This window comes from Schistocerca nitens, chromosome 1 (genome assembly GCF_023898315.1).
Source record: "Schistocerca nitens isolate TAMUIC-IGC-003100 chromosome 1, iqSchNite1.1, whole genome shotgun sequence".
Classification (NCBI taxonomy): domain Eukaryota; kingdom Metazoa; phylum Arthropoda; class Insecta; order Orthoptera; family Acrididae; genus Schistocerca; species Schistocerca nitens.
In genome coordinates, this window is record NC_064614.1 from 220484477 (window position 1) to 220496144 (window position 11668).

Genomic DNA, 11668 nt, shown 5'->3' on the forward strand with positions numbered 1-11668 from the left:
CGCACGCGAGGCTCAAACAGCTCTACCCAATGCTCAACAGGGAAAGCACACTGAATAGGAGGGTGTCGAGGTCCATATACATGACACTGATTAGACCTCTGATGACGTACGCAGCTCTCGTCTGGGGATATGCAGCTCCTACACGACTGTGCCTCCTGCAGATCATACAGAACAAGGTGCTACGAATCATTAGCAACGCTCCACGCTACACACGCACCGTGGACCTTCACCATGAATACCGCCTTGATACCCTCAAGGAAGTATTCAAAAAACACGCCACACGACTATACAGGAACTCGACACACTCGAACAATCCTTTCATCCTCACTCTGGGAAACTACGATCACAACCACAGGTGGAAGCACAAGCGGCCAAAGACACTGCTAGCTAGGGCATAGCCACCTATGGTTAACTAACATACGCAAACAGCGACAAACGTCGGCAAGCCCCTGCATATCAGCAACACTGACTGGCAACTACCAGCTGCTATTAGTGCCGACCAACAGGCCACAGCAGGGACACCGACGAGCTCGCCCACAGACGCACGAACAATCTGCCAACATTCTCTCACACTGTGCCTCCGGTACATGACCTATCGGACACAAGATCGATAACAAACCTAACTGTTGCAGGTTGCAGGACGCTGAACGAGGACTCTGTAGCAGCACCCAGCGCCAGCCGCCGAGCAGCACAAACGCACAACGTCAAGGTATCGACATGCATGATACCCACTACTAACAAAGCCTATCCTTGCACAACCTATCGCAGGCAGCAAGACAACCGCTACTGCTCTTGCCGCCCGACCTAACTTTCGCAGAGGTTTTTTTCCCTTGGCTCTTGCCTTGGCACTTTTTTTCCTCTGCCCTTCAAACCGCTACCCTTCGTCAGATTTACACCAATCTATCTCCAGATGAGCGCATATTAATGGTTAATCCTAACCAGACGTACGCAAACATCGCAGTACCCACATCCTGCGACACCTCACTTTAGTGAATACACGACTTCCCACGAGCCTAGTATTCGATAAATAAGAAAAGGACAATTAATTCGCCCGGATTCCCGGGTTCGATTCCCGGCGGGGTCAGGGATTTTCTCTGCCTCGTGATGGCTGGGTGTTGTGTGTTGTCCTTAGGTTAGTTAGGTTTAAGTAGTTCTAAGTTCTAGGGGACTGATGACCATAGCTGTTAAGTCCCATAGTGCTCAGAGCCATTTGAACCATTTTTTTTAGTGAATGCTAACCCTTATGCAGAGATGGCAGTAGACCTTTTGCGTTGGCCCTCATGCCGGTGTGGGCGTGGAGGGGCTCCACCTCTTATTAAAAAAAAAGTATTATACTGAATAACAGTTAGGTCGATACTCATTTCCGTGGCTAAATGACTAACGCAAAAGGCCAATTAATAAATAAAAGAAGGTGTTCAGTGTATGCGGTACACGTAGCAGTGTGAGGACGAGGCGGGCGCTGCCGCTGGCAGTGTGTGCAGCGCTGGGGATTAGGGCGTGAGGCGCCGCTACCACCTAAAGTGGCGGTGCAGTGTGCAGGGTGCAGTGTCCAGGGTGCAGGGTGCGTGTGAGCGCCCCGCGGAGACGGCGGCGTGGGATTAGCTGGGCAGCTGAATGCCGCGACACGCGCCACGCAATTACACATACAGCCCCCCGCCCTCTCCGTGCCCCCCCCCCCCCCCCGCCCTCAGCTCAGTGTTTTCCTTGGCGCGCCATCCGTGGGAGGGGGCGACGCGGGGGTGAGGGCCGCTGCCGCACCGCCGCCACCCGCCGTGAAGTTTTCAATTTCAATTCCCCGGCGTCGGCGGCCCGTCTTCCCATTGGCTTAATATTCAATATATTTTTTCCCCGGGAGTTCTTTTAAACAAGACTACATTAAAAATAAACGGACAGCGTTTGTGTACCGGGGGGAGAGACGGGGGCGGCGGCGGCGCCGGTGGCGGCGTTCGCGGCATGCTGAGTGCTTTTTATTTAAATTCAAGCGTCGTCGCGCGTCGCCTTTGGACTCACCGCCGCCCACCCCGCCCTTGCGTTTGAAACAACACTGTGGTGCGTGCTCGCCGTTGTTTGGCAGCTGCTGCACGCCCCTCCCCCCCCCCCTCCCCCCTTCCCCACATCCCAACAAGCAGACGTTTCCAGGCGTTCGAGTGCAGCGCTCCACTTTAAAGCGGATGTCCGCTTTGAGCGCGTGAAATTAAATTTTTATTTCCCTTTGAGGTGAGCCGTACTACTACTGCAAGCGGGAGAAGACTAGTCCCCCATCTCCCTCTCTCTGTCCATGTCCCTCTTCTCGTGGGAAACTGCAGTGAGTGTTTCCTCTCACAAAGCCCTGAAGTAACACTCGACTGGATTCTTTGTTTGCTTACTTTCGGAGACCTTTCTATTCCGTACCGCACAGTTAAATAAAAAAGAAAGGACAGATTAAGTTTCACATCCCGTCAACGACGATGTCATAAGAGACAGAAAAGAAACTGGCCGTGTCCTCTAGGAAGAAACGGTACAAGCATTTGCCTAAAGCGATATAGGAAAACCACCGAGAACCGAAATTGGACAGTCGGACGAGAATCTCAGCCACCCGATACGAGTCCAGTGTCTTAACCTGCGACCTCTCGCTCGATTAGTCAACAACAATGACATAAACATCTTAACCACAACACGAACTTTTTAATTGACGAGACTGAATGTAACTACGCATCTGCGCCAGAGAAAAGTTGAGCGGCCGTTATCTATTATGGCACACAGGTACGTCCTATAAGCGAAATATCAGTACATACGCAAAATCCAACAGAAATTCGGTGTAACGCCGTTGTCGAGGGATATGTCTTACCTCCCGGTTATAGCGTAGCCACGGAACATGGAGAGTGGGAGTCCGCCTCCGCAAGTGAATGGTACGAGCGGCTGACTAACACGCGGGAGGCCCGGGTTCGATTCCGGCCCGGATCGAAGGTTCTATCCGCTCGGAGGCTAGGTGTCGTGTTGTCGTCATAACTATTTCATCATCATCGAAATGGCGTCAAATAACAAGACCTGCACTAGGCGGCTGAACAACCTCAGATGACGTCTCCCGGCCAATGCCATACGACAATTTTATTTAATCAAAATTTGGTACGGAATGACAAATCAAGCATAGAAAATTCAGGGTGCAGTTATCGCTGAACTTTCATACTACACACATCAAAAAACGTTTTGCTTCGCCCCGGTTCCCAGAACTCCTGAAGATAGGCGTTGACTGTGGATATTGTATCACAGACACAGTCGCTGTGACTATTCGGAGATGTCACTAAACCCGTCCAAAGATGTAAACAACCATGCATGAGCACCGCCTATTAGATGGAGAACGTCCGACAGCCGATCAGTTTCTGACATCCCACCAAGAAGGAGGTACACAGCTCGTGTTGTCTGTAGTTCAACCATGCCTAGACGGTCAATACCACGGTTACATCGCGTCCGCATTGTGCCAGGAAGGGCTCTCAACAAGAGTAGCATCCAGGCGTCTCAGAGTGAACCAAACCAATGTTGTTCGGACGTGGAGCAGATACAGGACAGGAACTGTCGATGGCATGCCTAGCTCAGGCCGCCCAAGGGCTACTAATGCAGTGGATGACCGCTACCTACGGATTATGGGTCGGAGGAGCACTAACAGCAGCTCCACCATGTTCAGTAATGCTTTTCGTGCAGCCACAGGACGCCGTGTTACAACTCAAACTGTGCGCAATAGGCTGCATGATGCACAGCTTCACTCCCGACGACCATAGTCGCAACCATGACACCATGCAGCGTGGTACAGATGGGCCCAACAACATGCCGAATAGACTGCTCAGCATTGGCATCATGTTCTCTTCACCGATGAGTGTCACATATGGCTTCAACCAGACAATTGTCGGAGACGTGTTTGGAGGCAACCATATCAGGCTGAACGCCTTAGACACACTGTCCAGCGGGTGCAGCAAGGTGGAGGTTCCCTGCTGTTTTGAGTGGCATTATGTTGGCCCGACGTACGTCGCTGGTGGTCATGGAAGGCGCCGTAACGGCTGTACGTACGCGAATGTCATCCACCAATCGTTAGTGCAAACATATGGGCAGCATATTGGCGAGGCATTAGTCTTCGTGGACGACAATTCGCGCCCCCATCGTGCACATCTTGTGAATGACTTCCTTCAGGATAACGACATCGCGCGACTAGAGTGGCCGACATGTTCTCCATACATGAACCCTATCGAAGATGCCTAGGATAGATTGAAAAGGGCTGTTTATGGACGACGTGACGCATCACCCACTCTGAGGGATCTACTGCGAATCGCCGTTGAAGAGTGGGACAATCTGGACCAACAGTGCCTTGATGAACTTGTGGATGGTATGCCACGACGAATACAGGCATGCATCAATGCAAGAGGACGTGCTACTGGGTATTAGAGGTTCCCAGTGTCTACAGCAATCTGGACCACCACCTCTGAAGGTCTCGCTGTATGATGGTACAACATGCAATGTACGGTTTTCATGAGAAATAAAAAGAGCAGAAATGATGTTTATGCTGATCTCTATTCCAAGTTTCTGTTCAGGTTCTGGAAGTCTGGGAATCGAGGTGATGCAAAACTTTTTCTGGTGTTGTAAGTAGGCTGTTCAGGTTTTTATGTTGGTAACACCACGTAGCGCTCTATGTGAAAATCACTGACTGTGCTGTGTGAAGGCTGTGGTTGGTTTGCATTGTTGGAGTATTCGCTATTGTAGTGTTGGGCAGTTGAATGTGAACAGCGCGTAGCGTTGCGCAGTTGGAGGCGAGCAGCCAGCAGTGGTGGATGAGGGGAGTGAGATGGCGGAGTTTTGAGAGCGGATGATCTGGACTTGTGTCCATCAGAGACAGTAAATTTGTAAGACTGGATGTCATGAACTGCTATATATAATATGACTTTTGAACACTATTAAGGTAAATACATTGTTTGTTCTCTATCAAAATCTTTCATTTGCTAACAATGCCTATCAGTAGTTAGTGCCTTCGGTACTTTGAATCTTTTATTTAGCTGGCAGTAGTGGCGCTCGCTGTATTGCAGTAGTTCGAGTAACGAAGATTTTTGTGAGGTAAGTGATTCATGAAAGGTATAGGTTATTGTTAGTCAGGGCCATTCTTTTGTAGGGATTATTGAAAGTCAGATTGCGTTGCGCTAAAATATTGTGTTTCAATTTAGTGATGATCAGAATAAGTAAAGAAAGTAATGTCTGAGTACGTTCAGTTTTGCTCAGCTGTTTGAAAAGCAAATAATGTAAGAGGTTTATCAGCACAGTCATTCATTAATTTTTCTAAGGGGACGTTTCATAGTGTGTGTATAAAGATGTGAACAACTGTGACTCAACCGGATGCGGTCCAGTCACATTGATGTGACTACAACCTATGTTCGACCGCAACGTGCAATAACTACTCATAGACGGCAGGTGGCAGCACTAGCAGTGGAGGTTATAAAAGCGTGTTGGTGCGAAAGGAAAACAGTGTAGTGATTATCGTAATGATGAAAAGGAGCGGTTCATCTGACGTCCAAAAGAGCATGATCATTTGCTTTCGAGCCAAAGCGGAAAGCATTTCCGAAATGTCTCAGTCTGCAAACCGTCCGTGTGCCGCTGTGGATAAAGTATACCGTGCATGGCAAAATGGAGCTATCCAAAACCGGCGGCTGTCCCTCATGCCGGAGGTTCGAGTCCACCCTCGGGCATGGGTGTGAGTGTTATCTTTAGCGTTAAGTTAGTTTACGTAGTGTGTAAGTCTAGGGACCGATGATCTCAGCAGTTTGGTCCCTTAGGAATTCACATACATTTGAGGCGGCTGTGGTACACCACGGGTGAACGACGGCTGCGGAGATGTGGGCCGGCGAATAGAAGTGCAGCTGTTGAGCAACTGACCGCCCAGACGAACCAAGGGGCTACCAAGTGTCTCCTCAACGGCCGCCCAGGCAACGTTGTTGCATATTGGCCACCGCGGCAAACACCTGTTTCATGCACCCAAGCTGACTGCCGTTCATCGGCGACAAAGGCTGGAATCTGCAAGCCAATACAGCAACTGGACATCTAGCGAGTGGCGACTGGTGGCCTTTTCAGATGAATCACCTTTCCTGCTCCATCGGACAGATGGACGTCAGCGTGTAGTGCGTGAAACGTTTGCAAGCAAAAACCCTGCAACAATCGTCGGCGGCGTCCAGGCTGGAGGAGAAAGCGTTATGATCCGAGGAATATTTTCTTGGCATTCCCTGGGTGGTCTCCTTATTTTGGAAAGCACAATGGATCAACGCATGTATCTAGCCTTGGGAACCTTGCACACATCTAAATGCAGCTAGTTTTTCCTCGGCACGACACGATCTGCTACGAGGACAATGCAACGTGTCACAAAGCTGTCAGAGTACGTAACTGGTTCTAAGAACATCAGCATGAGTTTACCGTACTCACCTGGCCACGAAACTCCCCGATTGAAATCCAATCGAGAATCTGTGTGATCCCTTCGATCGGGTTGTACCCACCATGGGTCCTCAACAGTGAAACCTAACGCAGCTGTCAAGGCACTGGAGTCGGCATGGCTCTACATCCCTGTCTGTACCTTCCAGAACCTCACTGACGCTCTTCCTGCTCGTCTGGGTTCGAAAAGCTGGTTATTCACGTCTTTGAAAGGTGGACATGTTAGTTCAAATGGTTCAAATGGCTCGGAGCACTATTGGACTTAACTTCTGAGGTCATCAGTCCCCTAGAACTTAGAACTACTTAAACCTAACTAACCTAAGGACATCACACACATCCATGCGCGAGGCAGGATTCGAAACCTGCGACCCTAGCGGTCGCGCGTTTCCCGACTGTAGCGCCTAGAACCGCTCGGCCACCCCGGCCGGCAGCACGTTATTGTAACTGGATAGTGTAGTCGTGGTGTTACATTAGAGAGTTTTATTTATGAACACCAGATTTTTAGCGGAATGCTCTGCTATATTGCTGCATAATTTTTTTCCTTTCGATTGTTGTGAGGTCTGCCACATCCTCGATTATTCTTGAAACACTTGCTTATTTACGCGAGCAACGAAATTCGTATGTTGTAGAAAGGTGAAGAAAATTGGCCATGAATGACACTACATTTCGCCAGGTGGACCACCAACTCGGTGTATGAGCTACCAGACTGACCCTTGATCCGTAGTAACTCCATCTTTTATATTGGCATTCACACTGGTAGATTAATTTAGGTATGCTACACACATGGCAGTTACTGGAGTCCCACTGCTTGCAAACCGTTACTTGTTATAATCATAAATGTACGTCTGAGTGGTACCAAATGCTGTTATCTTTACACAAAGAATAGCATTATCTTCTTAATAACCTTGAAATCATGATTTACGCCATTAATTAATATTTATGATATTAATCAAATTACTCATGGCACTTTCGTTGTCTGTACTTGCAGTTATTTTCAGAAAACAAATGAATAATCTAATTAATTAATTAATTGCCGCTGTACCCACGTACCACCACAATAAATAAAAACAGCCGATAGTTGAGGGAGTATGAATGAGAACAGTGGCGCATTTAAATTTACAAAATAATGACAAGTTTTAATAATCATTTTATTAGGATTATACATATATTAATACCTTCAGCTGCTGACGGGCCTTGATATACAGGGTGAGTCACTTAACGTTACCGCTGGATACATTTCGTAAACCACATCAAATACTGACGAACCGATTCCACAGACCGAACGTGAGGAGAGGCGCTAGTGTAATTGTTTAATACAAACCAAACAAAAATGCACGGAAGTATGTTTTTTAACACAAACCTACGTTTTTTTAAATGGAACCACGTTATTTTTGCTAGCACATCTGAACATATAAACAAATACGTAATCAGTGCCGTTTGTTGCATTGTAAAATGTTAATTACATCCGGAGATATTGTAACCTAAAGTTGACGCTTGAGTACCACTCCTCCGCTGTTCGATCGTGTGTATCGGAGAGCACCGAATTACGTAGGGATCCGAAGGGAACGGTGATAGACCTTAGGTACAGAAGAGACTGGAACTGCACATTACGTCCACATGCTAACACCTTTTTATTGGTCTTTTTCACTGACGCACATGTACATTACCATGACGTGGAGGACGCATAAATTGGCCAGCCCGTTCTCCTGATCTTACACCTCTGGACATCTTTCTGTGGGGTACGTTAAAGGAGAATGTGTACCGTGATGTGCCTACAACCCCAGAGGATATGAAACAACGTATTGTGGCAGCCTGTGGCGACATTACACCAGATGTACTGCGGCGTGTACGACTTTCATTGCGCCAGAGATTGCAATTGTGTGCAGCAAATGATGGCCACCACATTGAACATCTATTGGCCTGACATGTGGGGACACACTCTATTCCACTCCGTAATCGAAAACGGAAACCACGTGTGTACGTGTACCTCACCCCTCATGGAAATGTACATGTGCGTCAGTGAAAAAGGTGTTAGCATGTGGACGTAATGTGCTGTTCCAGTCTCTTCTGAACCTAAGGTCCATCACCGTTCCCTTTGGATCCCTACGTAATTCGGTGCTCTCCGATACACACGATCGAACAGCGGAGGAGTGGTACTCAAGCGTCAACTTTAGGTTACAAATCTCCGGATATAATTAACATTTTACAATGCAACGAATGGCACTGATTACGTATTTGTTTATATGTTCAGATGTGCTAACAAAACTAACGGGGTTCAATTTAAAAAAACTTAGGTTTGTGTTAAAAAACATACTTCCGTGCATTTTTTATGGTTTGTATTAACCAATTACACTAGCCCCTCTCCTCACATTCGGTCTGTGGAATCGATTCGTCAGTATTTGATGTGGTTTACGAAATATATCCAGCGGTAATGTTAGGTGACTCATCCTGTACATCAACGGGGACAGGAGAAAATGTATTAATATATAAAACTTTCCTGGCAGATGAAAACTGTGTGCCCGACCGAGACTCGAACTCGGGGCCTTTGCCTTTGGCGGGCAAGTGCTCTACCAACTGAGCTACCGAAGCACGACTCACGCCCGGTACTCACAGCTTTACTTCTGCCACTACCTCGTCTCCTACCTTCCAAACTTTACAGAAGCTCTCCTGCGAAACTTGCAGAACTAGCACTCCTGAAAGAAAGGAGATTGCGGAGACATGGCTTAGCCACAGCCTGGGGGATGTTTCCAGAATGAGATTTTCACTCTGCAGCGGAGTGTGCGCTGATATGAAACTTTCCTGGCAGATTAAAACTGTGTGCCCGACCGAGACTCGAACTCGGGGCCTTTGCCTTTCTTTCCTTTCTTTCAGGAGTGCTAGTTCTGCATGTTTCGCAGGAGAGCTTCTGTAAAGTTTGGAAGGTAGGAGACGAGGTACTGGCAGAAGTAAAGCTGTGAGTACCGGGCGTGAGTCGTGCTTCGGTAGCTCAGTTGGTAGAGCACTTGCCCGCGTAAGGCAAAGGTCCCGAGTTCGAGTCTCGGTCGTGCACACAGTTTTAATCTGCCAGGAAAGTTTCATATCAGCGCACACTCCGCTGCAGAGTGAAATTCTCATTCTGGTATTAATATATAATTCTAATTTCGTTCTACATGGCTGCCGATCATCAATGGTGCCTGTTCTTTCGGATATGTCCGAAAGAACAGACACAATATCCATGTAAGTATATACACTCCTGGAAATGGAAAAAAGAACACACTGACACCGGTGTGTCAGACCCACCATACTTGCTCCGGACACTGCGAGAGGGCTGTACAAGCAATGATCACACGCACGGCACAGCGGACACACCAGGAACCGCGGTGTTGGCCGTCGAATGGCGCTAGCTGCGCAGCATTTGTGCACCGCCGCCGTCAGTGTCAGCCAGTTTGCCGTGGCATACGGAGCTCCATCGCAGTCTTTAACACTGGTAGCATGCCGCGACAGCGTGGACGTGAACCGTATGTGCAGTTGACGGACTTTGAGCGAGGGCGTATAGTGGGCATGCGGGAGGCCGGGTGGACGTACCGCCGAATTGCTCAACACGTGGGGCGGGAGGTCTCCACAGTACATCGATGTTGTCGCCAGTGGTCGGCGGAAGGTGCACGTGCCCGTCGACCTGGGACCGGATCGCAGCGACGCACGGATGCACGCCAAGACCGTAGGATCCTACGCAGTGCCGTAGGGGACCGCACCGCCACTTCCCAGCAAATTAGGGACACTGTTGCTCCTGGGGTATCGGCGAGGACCATTCGCAACCGTCTCCATGAAGCTGGGCTACGGTCCCGCACACCGTTAGGCCGTCTTCCGCTCACGCCCCAACATCGTGCAGCCCGCCTCCAGTGGTGTCGCGACAGTCGTGAATGGAGGGACGAATGGAGACGTGTCGTCTTCAGCGATGAGAGTCGCTTCTGCCTTGGTGCCAATGATGGTCGTATGCGTGTTTGGCGCCGTGCAGGTGAGCGCCACAATCAGGACTGCATACGACCGAGGCACACAGGGCCAACACCCGGCATCATGATGTGGGGAGCGATCTCCTACACTGGCCGTACACCACTGGTGATCGTCGAGGGGACACTGAATAGTGCACGGTACATCCAAACCGTCATCGAACCCATCGTTCTACCATTCCTAGACCGGCAAGGGAACTTGCTGTTCCAACAGGACAATGCACGTCCGCATGTATCCCGTGCCACCCAACATGCTCTAGAAGGTGTAAGTCAACTACCCTGGCCAGCAAGATCTCCGGATCTGTCCCCCATTGAGCATGTTTGGGACTGGATGAAGCGTCGTCTCACGCGGTCTGCACGTCCAGCACGAACGCTGGTCCAACTGAGGCGCCAGGTGGAAATGGCATGGCAAGCCGTTCCACAGGACTACATCCAGCATCTCTACGTTCGTCTCCATGGGAGAATAGCAGCCTGCATTGCTGCGAAAGGTGGATATACACTGTACTAGTGCCGACATTGTGCATGCTCTGTTGCCTGTGTCTATGTGCCTGTGGTTCTGTCAGTGTGATCATGTGATGTATCTGACCCCAGGAATGTGTCAATAAAGTTTCCCCTTCCTGGGACAATGAATTCACGGTGTTCTTATTTCAATTTCCAGGAGTGTAGTTCTGACGATACCGGCCATGACCTTCCTCTTCTGTGCGGATGCACACATATTTCCCGAACTCTTAAGGGACTTGGTAAGAATGTCTTCCACGAGTAATGAGTGTGTTGAAGTGGGACACTACGAATGTAGTGTGTGGCCATGGAAGGTGAGAATGTGGGTCTCGCGTGAGGCGTGCACGAGATAGTTTCTGCAGTCGCACTGTCCTCTGTGTCCTCGGTAACTCAGATGGCCGGCACGGTAGCTCAGCGTGTTCCGCCAGAGGCTTAACTGCCCTCTGTAATAAGAAAAAACGAGTTAATCGATCAACAACGAACTTAAAACGGGTGTCTTACGACGTCCGCCCCTAGTAGATGTAACGAACGAAAGCGAACGAAATTTTTTTTTTTTTTTTTAAAAAGGGTAGAGCGTCTCCCATGTAAGCAGGAGATTCCGGCTTCGAGACCCGGCCGGGGTACACATTTTCACCTGTCCCCGTTGATACATATCAACGCCCGTCAGCAGCTGAAGGTATTAATACATAATTCTAATTTCCTTCTAGAGGGCTTAAGGTCATCCGTATATAATGCTTTTGCAGCTATAA

At 49.0% G+C, this 11668-nt stretch overlaps 1 non-coding gene across 1 annotated transcript; it reads right to left on the reverse strand.

Moving 5' to 3' along the window:
* Nucleotides 1-8950: 8950 nt before the first annotated feature.
* Nucleotides 8951-9025, reverse strand: Trnaw-cca (transfer RNA tryptophan (anticodon CCA)). Its single transcript has one exon. It is a non-coding gene; the product is annotated as a tRNA-Trp (tRNA).
* Between the last annotated feature and the right edge of the window lie 2643 nt (nucleotides 9026-11668).